We start from the raw sequence: 18,198 nt of genomic DNA, 5'->3' as shown, positions 1-18,198 counted from the left end.
TGTGCAGGAAGGGGTGCAAGAGTGTCTGCTTAAACAGCACCAGCGCAGGGGAAAAGAACAGGAATGTGCTGTATGCCATAGATAGGCGCATCACTGCCTTTTGACGCAAGCTGCGCTAACCTGCGCCAAATCCCCAGAAATATGCCCAGTGGAGTGAAAGGGTGAGTGTGCGAAAGAGCCGCAGCCTGAAACTTGTGCATTGCACAACTCAAACAGTGGAGCCCTCGTCAGCTATCTATGTGTTAATGCAACCTTACATGTAAACAGCTTATCATACAGAATTGTTTGTTTTCAGGTAAAAGCCACCCCCTAAAACGTGCATTGCGCAAATCAACCAGTGGAGCCCTCTTCAGCTGTCTATATGATATTGCATCTTTATATGTAAACAAATGATCGTTTAGAATTGTTTGTTTTCAGGTAAAAACAGTAATACTTCAAGGCAATAAATCAAGGGTGAAGCAGGTTATTTTCATCGGCCGACCCCCTTGCGTCCATATTGATGAGGCGCCCCTGCTGCAGACTCCCACATATAAGGATATTGCAAGTAACCTTGGATTTGCAAGATCTTAAAGAATTCGACTCTGGCCTTGGTTCTTTCCATGATCATGGAAGTCCTTTGTGATTCCCAATATCCTTATAATTTTTAACATGCAGCGATTTTACTGGGACTTTGTCGGATAAACCCACAGCACATGTTAGTAGAACTGCAGGGGCATATTTATACTCTGTTTGCGCCGGATTAGCGTCGTGTTTTTTTACGCAAATCCGACGCGAAACTAACTCTATATTTATACTTTGGCGTTAGACCCGTCTAGCGCCAAAGATCTTGGAGTTTGCGTCATTTTTTAGCGTGGACACCTTCCTTGCGTTAATGATATGCAAGGTAGGCGTTCCCTTCTAAAAAATGACTCCGAGGCATGTGCGCCGTATTTACACTCCCGGGCAAAAATGACGCCCGGGAGTGGGTGGGTCAAAAAAAATGACGTCCAGCCGCTTTAGCGTCATTTTTTAACGCCTGGTCAGGGCAGGCGTTAAGGGACCCGGGGGCTCGGAAGGAGCCCAGAGGTGCCCTCCCATGCCCCCAGGGACACCCCCTGCCACCCTTGCCGACCCCAGGGGGACGCCCAAGGATGGAGGGACCCATCCCAGGGAACTTAAGGTAAGTTGAGGTAAGTATTTTTTTTTTTGGGTGGCATAGGGGGGCCTGATTTGTGCCCCCCTACATGCCACTATGCCCAATGACCATGCCCAGGGGACATAAGTCCTCTGGGCATGGCCATTGGGCAAGGGGGCATGACTCCTGTCTTTGCTAAGACAGGAGTCATTTAAATGGGGGTTGGGAGTAAAAAAAAATGGCGCAAATCGGGTTGAGGCGAAAATTTTGCCTCAGCCTGACTTGCCCCATTTTTTGATGCCCAGGCTCCATTTTCCCCTACGCCGGCGCTGCCTGGTGTAAGTCATTTTTTTTTACGCACACCAGGCAGCTCCGCCGGCTAACGTCATTCCATAAATAAGGCGCCCGCATGGTGCTTTGGAATGGCGTTAGCCGGCGTTAAATTGTTTGACGCACAACTGCGTTGGCGCAGTTGTGCGCCAAAAAGTATAAATACGGCCCGCAGTCTTTAATCTTTCAGCGTTCCCCAGGCAGGCCACCGTAAAGAAGCGTTGGCAAAGCCATCATACCCATAATGCACCGCTTGGAGGCAAAACCTCACTATTTACAGCAAAAGACAGTTACCACGAATCTATGAATATTCATTTTGTCTTTCCCTTTAAAAACCTGTCCTAACATTTGCTAACGCGTCCGTCTATGTTACTTTATACACATCAGGACTCGTTTTAGGCCAATGAATCTTTGGGCCCAGTGGTGAGACACCGTAGGACGAGATAACTGATCAAAACACCAATTAATATGTCAATAACATTGCCAATACTTAACACCAAAATATATCCCGCTCCAGACATTTAATAAACATTCGACGCAATCATGACCTTTCAGTCATGAATAACCACACCTTAATGAAGTTTTATGAGTTTTATTCCCTATTGATTACAATCTAATAGCAAATGCATCAATCTCAAAGTCAAGAAGCATATAAGCACAGTTACAAGATGACAACCACAATAAGCTTTCAATAATGCAAAAATCAGAAACATAGATAATCAGATGGGTATAACCAGATCACAATACATCGAATATTCTAAGATACTAGTTCAGCATAGCATCACGTCAGTCACGTTAGTTTGTCAGTCAAATGGATACCTCGTCTAACCTCTGATTAGCATTAGCATGTTGGGCTTCATGCAAAACAATTTGAACACCAATTTGGAAAACATCTAACTAAGGTCTCTAATCAAAACATACAGCAGTTGGTACCTAGAAAGAAAAGGCAAATAGATTTCCGTTAGCAATATAATTACCCTCCTCGAGATAGGTCAGCATACAGGATCAGTCTTCGTCTTCAGGACATCAGTTAATTCACCGTCAATCTATCTAAATTAGAGGCAAGGGACACTTTCCTCATAAGGAGGAAAGTGTAATAGGGCAGTCTATGGGCTAAGATGATTTTGTCTAAGTCTCAAAGTCACCAAATAGAGTGACAGAGTTTCTGGATGCAATCGATATCATTCCCTACCTAATGCCTCTCGTCTCTCGTGTCATGAGTTTTTATCCCCTTTTCGTAATACATTCCCCCAAAATTCTATTGGTTAATAACTACACCCCACTATTGGTAACCAATCAAATTATACATTAAGTAATGCATTTGTCATTTTCTTGATATTAGATTGTCTTCTAATTGGTCTTCATAATCGACACTTCGTAGGTGGCATATCCGGGGTTACTTCACCATCTTGGCACACGTCTCAGGTTAAAAGTTCTCTTCCCCTCGTCTCATTGTCCTTGGAAGTGTCCATTAATGTTTCGAAGCACATAGCTTTATATTAAAAGCTGCTAGCATGCGGATGAGAAAATTCCTTCATGTTACTAACAAATACAGAAAGAACAATAGCTGGGTCATGGTCGTTTGCAAGTCTGCACACTGAAGAGACAGAAGAATACGCTTTAATATGAGAGCTACACAGCTTTGCTTGACTTACGCTAACTTAAGATATACGAGTACATATAATCGAAGGATTATTATTATTAATTCAGCATTAGTGTTCATAAATGAGTAAATCACCATTTTTATTAATACAATTCAATCATTAATTATTATTATTGCATTGTCAAATGTAAGTGTTCCACGTCTATAATATATATTATTTAGGCTACGCTCTCTCAGTCCCTCCTCTGATGACTCTCGTCATCACACAATCCTTGATCTTCAGTTTTTCACCTTGCGCATAATGCGCATTTCAACATCTTGCCCTTTATGTGAGCTTTCCCACATTTCATTGAACATTTTCTCTCTTTCACTTTCTTCGTTTCTTTTGGTTCTTTTAGTCCAATTTCTTTTCACCTTATCATTAATTTTGCATATTCCCCAAAATCCCAATAAACAAATCAGAACAATTAATAATCCCATCATAATTTTTGCAAGTACCCCATTCCAAATGTTGGTAAACCAGCTTCCCACTCGGGCAAATCCTTTTCCAAATTTCTCCCAAACACCTGGTTCTTTTAGAGCCTTCAAATCTGTACTATCTCTAGTCAGGTTAGTAAGCATGTTTCTAATTTTCTTACTGTTATCAGGTATATATGAACAGCAATGACGTTCACCAAGCATTTTGCACACACCTCCACTCTTTGCTAAAAGAATGTCTAAAGCAAGCCTATTTTGAAGAGTCATAGCTCTTTCTGCAGCAAGTTCAGTGTCCATCAGAAGTATGGCTCCTGTAAAATTTGTCAGCATGTTATCCACAATAGTAGACAACTTTTGAATTTTCATAGAGTTTAGGATAACCCCCACTGAAGGGATTATAGCTCCAAATATGTCACCAATGACAGCCGCCAATGATTCTCGTTTTTGTCTGGCATGTTGTAATTCAGACGTTTTAGGTATTTGTTTCAAGTCATCAATTTGGTAAATCTTTGGGAATACTATTCCCAAATAACATGTCCCATACCATCCCTTAGGGAGACGGTAATATGCATTTAACCCACAGATGTAATAGATTCCAGGAATCGCTGGGTCTTGTCCATTTAACATAAAGGTCCATTTGCTCTGAAACAGAAACACATGCCTACATTCACTCGTTCCCACAAACAAATTATCTTGATCAGATTTTGGTCTATATATACAGAGTCTACCTACGTGTAATGCATCTATGGCTAACTTGCCTTGTGTTTTAATTGCAGTATAAGCGTAATCATTTGCATAAGTGCGTTTTTCTAAACCTTTTTCTAATCTTTCTCTTAATGCTTTGCGTCTATCATCTGTGTGGTCTAAAAAGCTTTTCTCCACAGGAGACAGTAAGCATGTTAAATTGTTGCGGTGTGCATAAGCAGTTCCAAATGTTAGTGTTGGCTCAAAGAATCCTCTAACTAATTTTATATCATGCTCTTTAGCTAGCTTATTTAAGAATTCAATAACAGGCACAAAAGAAAACACAACATCTAAATTTGAATAAAAATATTGCACATGCTCTTGATCATAAAATCTTGTTAGTAGCAAGCTACAGCTGATCCCATACGTAAGAGGGAGGCTATGATAAGTAATTCCCTCCTGCACAGATGAAGGAATTTTAGTACATACATAACAGTCTTTCGCATCCATAGTTTCCACATACTCATTTAGTAAGCGATATAAAACATTAGTAGAAAGTTCCCCTTTTGTATTAGTTCCCTCATGCAGATGTCTTGTGTCTTGCTCAAATTTCTCCCATGGTGATAGTTTATTAGTTGTAATGGTAGTCTCAGGTTTTAAAGTTGCATTAATAGTTTCACTCTCTCTCCATGGCATTCTCACAATCACTCTCACAATCATTATTGCGCATACAACACCTATCATAAGTCCTAACCAACCACACACTTTACTTCCTTTGTTACTATAAGCCATGTTTGTATAGAATCAGAATAGCAGATCAACAATCAACTCTGAGCAGCAAACTCGTTCTGCGTATTTTACAGCGTCTTCACTCACTCCAGGACCCTTTTCGTCAATTCAGGTTAGCAGCTTGTCGTAATCAGGTTTCTATAAGTCAAATCCAGGTTTAATGTCACTTTCCGGTATTTATTTTTTTTTTTTAATTTTTTTTCTTAGGACTCTTTATTATTATTTTTCAGCTTTCACAATTTCAATCTTTATCTCAGTTTTCTTGTGGTATATTCTTCAGGTACCGTAGTACTGGCCTGGTATTTCTCGATCAAAACAGAACGCTAAGAATTCTTGTTGCCATTCAGAGGTTGTAGCATATGCCCATTCAGGACCTGTATATCTTCTGTTTGCTATTCTCTTTCTTTTTAATTTTCGTTCTCCTTGTTGTTCTCCTTCACTCAGATCGTCTACTTGTGAGGTATCACTTTCCTCTATTATTGTTTCGTTTGCTATTTCTCTTATTCTAAGGTGTGATTTGTCTGGCCAATTGTCACCTCTGTTCGTCTTGTTTCGGCGTTTCCCTTCCAGTACCTTGGACAGCACCCTCCTTTTGTGATATGGTGTTTTCTCCTGATAGGCTTGGAATTTGTTCAGGAGATTCTGATTCGTTCTGATTCAAATTTACCACTTCTCCGTCTCTCTCTCCTTCTTGTTCGACACTGTATTCAGACTCTGAATTGTAATCGTCTGCTTCTGGGAGAACCTCTCCTTGTCTTTGTTCTCCTGCGGCCTCCACTGAGATTGGCACTCCGGCACTTCTCTCGAACTCACTGATAGTTTGAGGGACACGGCTGTTCTCAGCGGGCTCTCCTGTAGTCTCAGATCTTTCTTGACTGATCTCTGACTCTGAGACTTCTCCTCTTGAAGTTGCTGTACCGGAATTTTCAAGTTCCTCTTCAACAGGACACGCTACCCTTTTTGTATGGCTGGCATGTATCCAGTTGGGAACCCCGGCACACTTTACAGCAGTAGTGGTTGTTAGTATTACTTGATATGGCCCTTTCCAACGCGGCTCAAGACACGATTTCCTCACGTGCTTCTTGACAACCACCCAATCTCTAGCTTGCAGAGAGTGTCCTGGTTCGCCGATTGGTGGTAACGTGTTAGCTTCCACCTGGTGAGAGAAAGAGCGAATCACGTGAGCCAAACTTTTGCAGTAATCCAACACCATATCATCTGTAATATTCACTAGTGCATTTGCAGGTACCACCGGTAACCTCATTGCTCTGCCCATGAGGATTTCATGTGGGGATAATCCCGTTTTCTTATCTGGCGTGTTTCTCATAGACATCAGCACTAGAGGTAATGCATCTGGCCACTTCATGTTTGTTGCTGCACACATTTTTGCTATTCTTGATTTCAGAGTACCATTCATCTGCTCGACTAGTCCTGAGGCTTCAGGGCGATAGCTACAATGCAGCTTATGTTCAATGTTGAGTGCGGCACACAGAAGTTTAATCACCTCATTGTCGAAGTGTCTTCCCCTATCTGATTCTATAGAAACCGGAAACCCGAACCTGGGTATTAATTCTCTGAGTAGTAGTTTTGCAACCGTAAGACTGTCATTCCTACGTGTGGGATATGCCTCAATCCAATGACTAAAAACATACACAATCACCAACACGTACCTCAAACCTCCGCAAACAGGCATTTCAATGAAATCCATTTGTATTTTATTAAATGGACCACCAGCTCTCCCAATGTGGCTCAAAGTTACCAGGGTTCCTTTTCCAGCGTTCATCTGTTGACAAATGACGCACCTGTGACAAGTAATTTCTGCGGCATGTCTGAATTTTGGATTGAACCAATCAATCTTAAAGGATCTGATCATGGCATCTCTTCCTAAATGTGCCTGCCCATGGTACAGTCGGGCAAATTGCGATAGAAGACTGTTTGGCAAAACCAGTTTTCCTTCTCCTGACACCCAAATATCATCTGCTCTTTGTACACACTGCATTTTCTGCCAAGAACGTTTTTCTTCTTTACCAACGTGACTTTGTAATGTCTTTAATTCGTCTAAGGTATTCGCCTAAGGTATTCGCCAACGCCGTCACGCCCTCACAGGATCTGTGTGAATCCCTCGCCACTTTCTTCCATCGCAAGATTAGCGACCTCCACGACAGCTTCGGACACCAGACCCAACCATACACCACCGAACCGGCATTCACGGCCATCACCCTCAACAACTGGTCCCACATCAACACGGAAGAAACCAAATCCATCATGAACTCTATCCACTCCGGCGCCCCTTCGGACCCCTGCCCGCACTTCATCTTTAACAAAGCCGACGACATCATCGCCCCGCACCTCCAGACCGTCATCAACTCTTCTTTTTCTTCTGCTACCTTCCCCGAATGCTGAAAACATGCCGAAGTCAACGCCCTACTAAAGAAACCTACGGCTGACCCGAGCGACCTAAAAAACTTCCGCCCCATCTCTCTTCTGCCTTTCCCAGCCAAAGTAATAGAGAAGACCGTCAACAAACAGCTGACCACCTTCCTGGAAGACAACAACCTGCTCGACCCCTCACAAACCGGATTCCGAACCAACCACAGCACTGAAACCGCCCTCATCTCAGTCACTGACGACATCAGAACCCTGATGGACAACGGTGAAACAGTCGCCCTCATTCTGCTCGACCTCTCGGCTGCCTTTGACACCGTCTGTCACCGCACCCTAATCACCCGCCTCCGCTCCACCGGGATCCAAGGCCAGGCCCTGGACTGGATCGCCTCCTTCCTCTCGAACCGTTCCCAAAGAGTTTACCTCCCTCCGTTTCGCTCAGAACCCACCGAGATCATCTGCGTCGTACCCCAAGGCTCATCACTCAGCCCGACACTCTTCAATGTCTACATGAGCCCCCTCGCCAACATCGTACGCAAGCACGACATCATCATCACCTCCTACGCCGACGACACCCAACTTATACTCTCCCTCACCAAGGACCCCGCCAGCGCCAAGACCAACCTACAAGAGGGTATGAAGGACGTCGCAGATTGGATGAGGCTCAGCCGCCTAAAGCTGAACTCTGAAAAAACGGAAGTCCTCATCCTCGGCAACACCCCGTCCGCCTGGGACGACTCCTGGTGGCCCACGGCCCTCGGCACCGCACAGACCCCCACAGACCACGCCCGCAACCTCGGCTTCATCTTGGACCCTCTTCTCACCATGACCAAGCAAGTCAACGCCGTGTCCTCTGCCTGCTTCCTCACCCTCCGCATGCTCCGCAAGATCTTCCGCTGGATCCCCGCCGACACCAGAAAAACCGTGACCCACGCCCTCGTCATGAGCCGCCTGGACTACGGCAACACCCTCTACGCCGGGACCACAGCCAAACTCCAAAATCGTCTGCAACGCATTCAAAACGCCTCGGCCCGCCTCATCCTCGACATACCCCGCAGCAGCCACATCTCCGCACACCTGAGACACCTGCATTGGCTCCCTCTCAGCAAAAGGATCCCCTTCCGACTTCTCACCCACGCACACAAAGCCCTCTACGACAAGGGACCGGAATACCTCAACAGACGCCTCAGCTTCTACGTCCCCACCCGCCTCCTCCGCTCCTCTGGCCTCGCACTCACTGCTGTCCCTCGCATCCGCCGCTCCACGGCGGGTGGGCGATCTTTCTCCTTCCTGGCGGCCAAGACCTGGAACTCCCTCCCCACCAGCCTCAGGACCACCCAGGACCACTCTGCTTTCCGGAGACTCCTAAAGACCTGGCTGTTCGAACAGCGATAACCCCCCCTTTTTCCCCTAGCGCCTTGAGACCCGCACGGGTGAGTAGCACGCTTTATAAATGTTAATGATTTGATTTGATTTGATAAGGTATCAACCACTTGTAATGCTGGGCTTAAGGTTGTGTCATTCTCAGGTTGTGGCAACAGTTCCCACTGCTCCTTAAAAGATATACAGTTTAATGCACAAAATCTGGCAACTTGGTCTGCATAACCATTCCCCATTGACACAAAGTCTTGTGATCTGGTGTGGGCACTGCACTTCACCACAGCAATTTCAAGAGGCAACTGAATCGCATGTAACAAATCTCTTATTTGTTCTCCATTTTTCACTGGTGAACCAGAGGATGTCATAAACCCCCTCTGTAACCAGAGTTGACCAAAATCGTGTGCAATTCCAAATCTGTGTCTGCTGTCTGTATAGATTGTGACTTTTAGATTTACAGCAGCATGGCAGGCTTTTGTGAGAGCTATCAACTCTGCCACCTGTGCAGAAAACACTTTCTCAAGCCAAGAGGCCTCGATTATGCCAGATATGGTACATACTGCATAACCAGCTCTCAATGTTCCTGTTGAATCTCTTAAGCAGGACCCATCAACGAACATAATGCAATCGTTTTCCTTTAACTGGGTATCCTTTATATCTGTGCAAGGTTTGGTACTGAGCTCAGTCACCTCCAGACAATCATGCTCAAACTCTTCCCCATCTTTTATTTCTGTATTCTCATTGGGAAGTAGAGTTGCCGGGTTCAGTACAGTGCACCTTTTCAATGTAACATTGGGTGACCCCAGAATAATTGTATCATATTTGGTAAGTCGTGCATTTGTCATATGTTGTGTCTTAGTTCGTGTCAGCAGAATTTCAACAGAATGTGGAACCAAAACTGTCAAAGGGTATCCCATGACTATGCCCTCGCATTGTGAAAGGCTTTGACCAACTGCTGCGACTGCTCGCAAACAACCCGGTAAGGCTGCTGCGACAGGGTCCAAAGTAGCTGAAAAATATGCTACAGGGCGATTTGCATCTCCATGGACCTGTGTTAAAACAGACAAAGAACAAGCATCACGTTCATGACAGAACAACAGAAATGGTTTCTCATAATCAGGCATTCCTAATGCTGGAGCCCTGCACATGCATTCCTTCAGCTCTAAAAATGACTCAAGCTCTTCTTTTGTCAATGTGATTGTGTATGGTTCATCCTTAACTTCTTTTCCTGTCAGTTTTATTAATGGTTTTGAAATAATCGAGAAGTTGGGTATCCACTGGCGACAGTAGCCCACCATTCCCAAGAACATCCTGACATCTCTCTTTGTTGTCGGAGGATTCATTTGTAAAACAGCTGTTATTCTCTCTTTTGATATTCTTCGGGACCCTTTCTCAATCAGATGCCCCAAATACTTCACTTCTTTTTGACAGTACTGCAGCTTTTTAGGTGACACCTTATGTCCGTTTTTCCCTAAATGATTCAATAATGCAATGGTATCATATTTGCAGCTGTCTCTGGTTTTGGATGCAATCAACAAATCATCAATGTACTGTACAAGAGTCGAATTGTAAGGCAGCACGAGAGGTTCCAGATCCTTCTTCAATATCTGATTGAAGATGGATGGTGACTCAGAAAACCCCTGAGGAATTCTGCACCAACTGTATACCTTATCCAGGAATTTGAAACTGAACAAAAACTGGCTGTCTTCGTGAAGTGGTATCGAGAAAAACGCTTGTGATAGGTCTACTACGGTAAACCATTCAGCATCACAAGGAACCTGGAACATTATTACCGCTGGGTTAGGAACCACAGGGCAGCATTTTATCACAATTTCGTTTATTTTTCTCAAATCCTGCACAATTCGAACTTTCCCACAGGGCTTTCTCAAACCCATAATAGGAGAGTTACATGGACTGCTCAGGACCTCTTTCAAAACTCCCTGTCTGAGAAAATCCGCAATTATCTGTGTCACTTCAATAAGGACATCCTGAGTCATGTGATATTGTGGTACTTGTGGGAACACTGCATCCTGCTTTATCTGCACTTTGACTGGACCTACTCCCTTGATTAATCCAACCTCCTTTCCAGTCAAATCCCACACCTTCTCTGTTACTGATCCTTGCAGATCAGCAGGTAGATGGATCAGGGTAAACACTGGGAATAGAGTAATTAGAGGGTAATCTTCATTCATCTCTCCTCCTTCTTCTATAAGTTGACCCTCATCTGCCTCATCATCACTGTTTGTCTGTACCTCTATTCCACCATTAGAACAGGTAATCGAACATTTGGTTTTGCACAATAGGTCTCTTCCTAATAAGGATACTGGGCTTGAGTCACATACAACAAATCTATGCAGGCCCTGGAAATTTCCGATTTCAACCTGCACTGGGTCAGTGATTGGATTAGTCAGGTACTGGTTAGCCACACCAACCACTCGTATGGTGCGCCCTGAGAGAGGTAATCTTGGTACCTCTGCACTGCGAACCGTAGAGCGTGTAGCTCCCGTATCAACTAAAAATGATACTTTGTAGCCCATTACTTTTCCCTCCACATATGGGCCTCTCTGGTCTACCTCTAGGGATGCTGCGAGTCTGCACTCTTCACTGTCTGAGCTTTCATCTGACCAATCCTCATTCATATCATTTTCACCTCGCAATGGGAATTGTTGTACAGTGTTATTTTGATTTGTTACCTGACCTGTGACCTGCTGAGGAAGCGTCACCTGTTGATGTCCCATCGGAGCTAGGGGTAACTGCATTTGCTGTCTAGGCACCATAGCGATCTGCTGTTGTATTGGTTGTACTGGCACAGTTTGGAAACGCGGCATTTGCATTTGCTGCATGGGTTGCACCCCTGACATTTGCACCAAATTATTTTGATAGTTCTGATTCTGGTGTCTCAATCTTGGACCTCGTAAATTTTGTAGTGTACCGGCATTAATACTCTGCTGAACCATACCATCCTGCATTATATTCGGACAATCCCGTTTCCAATGTCCCACGCCCCCGCACGCATGACATGGTGACATCTTTTTCATTCCTTGACCATCATTTTGAATAACAGCATTATTCATGTCTGAACCACGGTTTACAAACCCTCGACCTCTACCCCTCGGCTGTGCCTGAAACACACCATTCAAATGCGGTTGTTGCTGTATCATTTGCTGAACACCATTTCCCTGTATTCCAGCCTGTGCAGCCCTTATCTGCATCACCATCACTTTCTCCTTCAACTTTTTCTGCTTCAATTCAATTTCGTCACTACAGTATTTCGCGTACTATAATACTTCATCAATCGGTTTAGCTTGCCAACAAATCAAATGATTTTTAATCATTTGGCTGACTTCCGGTCTCAGCCCTTCGACGAATCTGAACACAAGATGATTCATGTCCTTCGGTTCAATTGTTTCAGTACCACTGTAATGTTTGAATGCCTTCAACAACCTTTCATAATATGCATGTATTGACTCTTTAACCTCTTGAGAGGTCCGGTCGATTTTCTGCCAATCAGTCACCTTCGGCGACACCTTTTGTTTCAAAAACTCAATTACTTTATGATAATATTTCATCACCTCTTCAGAAGGTGCTCCAGTCACTTTATCCCTCACTGGTTCCTTCGTGGGCCAATCTACCCCTCTCTTACACTCAAGCCACAAGTCTGGCGGAACAATAATCTCAAACAATGTATTTAAGTCTTCCCAGAGACATTTTGCAAGCTTCACGAATCTATCTGTCTGTTGATACCACTCGATCGTTTTTTCCCTTAACCTAGGATAATCATTCGTAAAAGACAAAATGTCTCCCCTGGACCAAGGCACATGCACCAAAACACCACCAGCTGTTTCTCTCATAGGTAGAATTTTCACAGTGTCTAAATTAGGTGTGACTGTTGTTTCATTAGATCCCGGACTATCTCTTTTTCCCTTATCTCTTTTCTTTACCCATCGGCCTTCCCATTTCTCTAGTGCTCCCCAAATTTGTGCGCTTTGCAGCAACTCTTTCAAGTGTGTCTTCATGCCTGCGGATCTCATGTGTTCAAAATCTTTTGTGTCAAAATCTAATCTGTAACTCCGTTTCAAATGTTTAGTGTTTCCAATGTCGATATTGTATTTGTCTGCCAAATTAGTTAATTTCTGGTGTACTTTGCCTACCTCTTTGGTAATTTTAGGGCATAAGTACCTTAATTCTGCCTCAGTGTAAGACTCCAACCTATTTACTCCCATTGTTCCATCCACCAATTCAGCAGCTTCTGCTCCTAGTCGTACTAGATTCAGGTATTCATTTTGTTTTTCTTTTTCAGGTTCGATTGTAGTCGCTGTAGTCTTTTGTGATGTGCAAGTTTTCTCTAACCACTCATTTAACTGTTGTACTGTAAAACCCTGCAGTGAAATGTTCCCTGCATGTATCATTGGAGTATATGAGGTATTTGTACTCATAGTTTGGGGAGTCAGGACTCCCAACCCTGCTTGTCGCATTGCCTCAAGAGGTGCCCCTATTGGACTGAGGTCCATTAAGGGTCTTGATTGTTCGCAAACCTGTCCTCCCTGGGCCATTATTTGTGGAGTTCTAATAGGCCCTCCTCTTATCATTTCATTAGTCATAACTCCCTGTTCGCATGTCCCTGTTTTCTCCTGTGCATATAATGGTACTGGGGGACCAACAGTAATAGGTAGTGATATAGCGGCAGGTGTCTGACCTGATCCCAAGCTTCTTGGAGCTTCAGCACCATAGGTCTGCTCTAATAATCCTGGTGCAGGTTCTTTCAAAGGACCCGCTACTGGGTTATACCCAGGTATCAGTTGTGGCGGTTGTGACACTAACTGTGGAGTTGACTCAATCTGTATTAACCTTGGCTTTGTATATATCGGGTCTGGCGGCACCACCAAGTTCGTAGTAGTCTTGAGTACTGGAACATCGGGGTAAATTCTTTTTATCTGTGGTGGAGGCTGTAACTGTATCGGCGAGTCTGGTGCAGTGGGTACACTGACACCATTCTGTATCAAAGCTGTATCGCTAGTCTGCACTGTATCAGTAACACCCTTCTCCTTCGTCTGGTTCCCAGGATCCAAGCTAGTACTTGGAGCACTGTCGTTCACCGCGTATGGCGGCGGACGATCATGTAACAATCTATCCATAAACGCCTCATCATCTGAATCATCCTCTTCTTCCCAGGATCTTTTATTCTCTTTGAGTTTACCTGTATCTTTGTCAGTTTTGCAAGAAGCTTTCTTTCCCTGTGTCTCTTCTCCCTGTGTTATTGCCGGAAACAACTTTAACCCATCCACTATTCCTCGTCTCCACATTTTGTTTTCATTATCTCACCTAGCCTCTGCATAGGATTTTTCTGCCCTTGTCAATCTTCTGTGAAATCTTTCTTGTCTATGTTTAAGAGCCATCAGGTCCCAAATTGCCAGAGCCTCATATTGTGCCGGTCTTGGAGGTGGTTTCTGCGTACTTAACATCCACCTCAGATTTTCTAACACCTTTTGATTAAATGTTCCATGTTCCGGAAACGCTAGACACCCCTCTTTCTCGGTTAATTTGCACCATTGTTTTATCCATAAACACGGTGCAACACCCTTTTCTTCCATAACCGTGTAAGCTGGTGTACCCTCAGGTGGTGTAGGTTCCCCATCAGTTGCAACAATATACACATCTCCTTTCAAAGCGCTTTTGAATGCCTTAACAAAATTCATTTTATTTTATATTTAATCAGGACACGGCTTAGTTCCCAGGACACTCTTCACCTGCCCTTTGCTCACCCTATTGCCTCTCATGAACGGCAGCCAATCCGTGCGCGACCCCTCTCGACATCTGACCTATCCCAGCGCGGCACCACTGACGTCACACTCATACACACTGCAGCTGACAAAGTCTTGCGGCTTGTCCACACCTCGCTAACTCCTTACAACTCATACAAACTAATGCAAATTATTGCTAGCACTTAAATGACAACACAAATCTGCTGGCTTACTACAGGAAGGGTAACACATTCGCTTCAGAACTTTACAGAGATTTCACTTGAAGCCTCGGCCGCTACTCTCTCCTTCTCAGTTCCCTCGTACGCAAGCAGAATTTGACCTGCAAATCCTACTCTCGACTTGTCAATGACTCCTTCTAGTGCACTTTAGAACTTGTCAAATCTCCATCGAAGGTTTCACATATGCATCACAACTCGAAACTTGACTTGTCAACCACGCCCGATTGACCTACTAAACCACACAGATTACAACATAAACCAATTTAACATCATACTCCGGAGTCTTAGACCTCAATAGACCCATATACAACAACCAACCACGTGGATAATTTTGAGCAACAAGCGCTGCATTTACATGAAGTACGCCGACTTCCCTACTCTCATGCTGTGGAGTACGCCCACTCCTTCCAAACAACACTTATTTGGCCTAATCGCACTCAAATATTCACAATCACCTGCGAAGTGCATAAGATTTAATAAGCGCAATGACCCTAACCACACATACTATGGCGCCAAGAACATTCCCAACTCATTTAGGCAGGCTCCGAGATCCCGGGAAAAGCCATGGCGAATCTAGCAACTCATCATTTTTCCAAATTGTATTTTCACAAGAAAACAAATTAAACAATGAAACTCCGTCCTAGGGCCCCCAAGGGCCAAACCGTCGCTCTGCTACCAGAACTGCTAACGCGTCTGTCTATGTTACTTTATACACATCAGGACTCGTTTTAGGCCAATGAATCTTTGGGCCCAGTGGTGAGACACCGTAGGACGAGATAACTGATCAAAACACCAATTAATATGTCAATAACATTGCCAATACTTAACACCAAAATATATCCCGCTCCAGACATTTAATAAACATTCGAAGCAATCATGACCTTTCAGTCATGAATAACCACACCTTAATGAAGTTTTATGAGTTTTATTCCCTATTGATTACAATCTAATAGCAAATGCATCAATCTCAAAGTCAAGAAGCATATAAGCACAGTTACAAGATGACAACCACAATAAGCTTTCAATAATGCAAAAATCAGAAACATAGATAATCAGATGGGTATAACCAGATCACAATACATCAAATATTCTAAGATACTAGTTCAGCACAGCATCACGTCAGTCATGTTAGTTTGTCAGTCAAATGGATACCTCGTCTAACCTCTGATTAGCATTAGCATGTTGGGCTTCATGCAAAACAATTTGAACACCAATTTGGAAAACATCTAACTAAGGTCTCTAATCAAAACATACAGCAGTTGGTACCTAGAAAGAAAAGGCAAATAGATTTCCATTAGCAATATAATTACCCTCCTCGAGATAGGTCAGCATACAGGATCAGTCTTCGTCTTCAGGACATCAGTTAATTCACCGTCAATCTATCTAAATTAGAGGCAAGGGACACTTTCCTCATAAGGAGGAAAGTGTAATAGGGCAGTCTATGGGCTAAGATGATTTTGTCTAAGTCTCAAAGTCACCAAATAGAGTGACAGAGTTTCTGGATGCAATCGATATCATTCCCTACCTAATGCCTCTCGTCTCTCATGTCATGAGTTTTTATCCCCTTTTCGTAATACATTCCCCCAAAATTCTATTGGTTAATAACTACACCCCACTATTGGTAACCAATCAAATTATACATTAAGTAATGCATTTGTCATTTTCTTGATATTAGCTCGTCTTCTAATTGGTCTTCATAATCGACACTTCGTAGGTGGCATATCCGGGGTTACTTCACCATCTTGGCACACGTCTCAGGTTAAAAGTTCTCTTCCCCTCGTCTCATTGTCCTTGGAAGTGTCCATTAATGTTTCGAAGCACATAGCTTTATACTAAAAGCTGCTAGCATGCGGATGAGAAAATTCCTTCATGTTACTAACAAATACAGAAAGAACAATAGCTGGGTCATGGTCGTTTGCAAGTCCGCACACTGAAGAGACAGAAGAATACGCTTTAATATGAGAGCTACACAGCTTTGCTTGACTTACGCTAACTTAAGATATACGAGTACATATAATCGAAGGATTATTATTATTAATTCAGCATTAGTGTTCATAAATGAGTAAATCACCATTTTTATTAATACAATTCAATCATTAATTATTAATATTACATTGTCAAATGTAAGTGTTCCATGTCTATAATATATATTATTTAGGCTATGCTCTCTCACATTCATTCACCTTTATTAGCCTCACAGTTTAAGATCACAAATCGTCGCCCAAATCGTCTTGTGTCAATCAATATGGAGCATTCTAGGAACGAGCTACGCACCTTTTGAGTTGTTTTTGTTTTGTTTCTTCACTTTTAGTTTCTCTTTGTATAGTACTAATGATAAACCAGAGAGACAGATTTATTATTTTTTGAATGATTTTGTTTGCTACTGAGAACGAGAGGTGCGGGACTCAATTGTACAAGAGTATGTCATTGTTTTTGGATGAAAATCGTACGTTTTCTAACCATCCCACAATATTAGGGCCACTGACCCGATACAGTCCACTTCCGCCAGCGGCTGTCGGCGCTACCTTAGCCTTTCGAGGTCGAGTGTGTAAATTCTTTGTCCTGGTGTGAGCTCTCAGTGGCTTTTAACCACGCCCACCGCACGCTCCTCACTATCACTCATTCATGGGCTTCCCTTTAAAAATTCTTTATCTACTTGGGGCGGTTTTGTTGCCGCCTTGCAGACAGCTGGTTACATGGATAATTAAAGGAGCAGAAATTACGATTTGACCATGGAAAATGTCTTGCAGCCTTTCCTGTCACGTGACCTGCGACTAAATTTGCATACCCATAATTCCTCTCACTGCTGGGCTCTCCGCTTGTTTCTTTCTGTGGCAACAAGTGTTTTATCAGTGTAAAGTATTACAACTATTATTATAACTTGGTTCTATTTCGAAGGGTTTTCTATGATGACCTTAGTAAACCTAGTCGCCCTGATAGTCTGTGGAACGGTGTTTCCTGGTGCAATAGTCGGCGGCTTCAATTAGCATACTCTGGTTTCTCTTCAAATCGAATAAATCTTTCGCCTTTTACTAAAGATTTCCGTGGAGAGGAACATTTAAGAGTTTCATTCAATTTTTGAAAGCCCTACCAAGTGTAGGGTTACCCTTATACAGTTAAAAAAAAGTATTGTGTTATAGAATTTCTTTTTTAATTTTCTAGTTCAAACTTTCTATGAAAACAGATAAGAGAAAGTCAGTTGAGAAATAAAACATTTAACTGTCCAATTTGTGTTTTATTTCTGGATCAGCTCTTTATTTTTTCTCATTGATTATTGAAATATTATTCAAATATCTTCTTTGACTTAATTGTAAAGGTCTGTTAAAATATATATTATAAACATATGTGTGTGTGTCAAATGTATGTATATTTATTTAGATCATGCCACGACTTTGAAACTGATGAATAAAGATTGAGGGGCATATTTATACTCTGTTTGCGCTGAATGTGCGTCTGACA

General features: G+C 43.0%; 1 non-coding gene across 1 annotated transcript; it reads left to right on the top strand.

Annotated features, from left to right (window-relative positions):
- The first annotated feature begins 17,727 nt into the window (after positions 1–17,727).
- LOC138286881 (U5 spliceosomal RNA) lies at positions 17,728–17,843 on the top strand. Its single transcript, XR_011202148.1, has one exon. It is a non-coding gene; the product is annotated as a U5 spliceosomal RNA (small nuclear RNA).
- The last annotated feature ends 355 nt before the right edge of the window (positions 17,844–18,198 follow it).

The sequence above is a fragment of the Pleurodeles waltl genome, chromosome 3_2 (genome assembly GCF_031143425.1).
Source record: "Pleurodeles waltl isolate 20211129_DDA chromosome 3_2, aPleWal1.hap1.20221129, whole genome shotgun sequence".
Lineage (NCBI taxonomy): Eukaryota > Metazoa > Chordata > Amphibia > Caudata > Salamandridae > Pleurodeles > Pleurodeles waltl.
The sequence above is the reverse complement of the archived record's forward strand: the minus strand, read 5'-3'. Positions and strand labels throughout refer to the sequence as shown.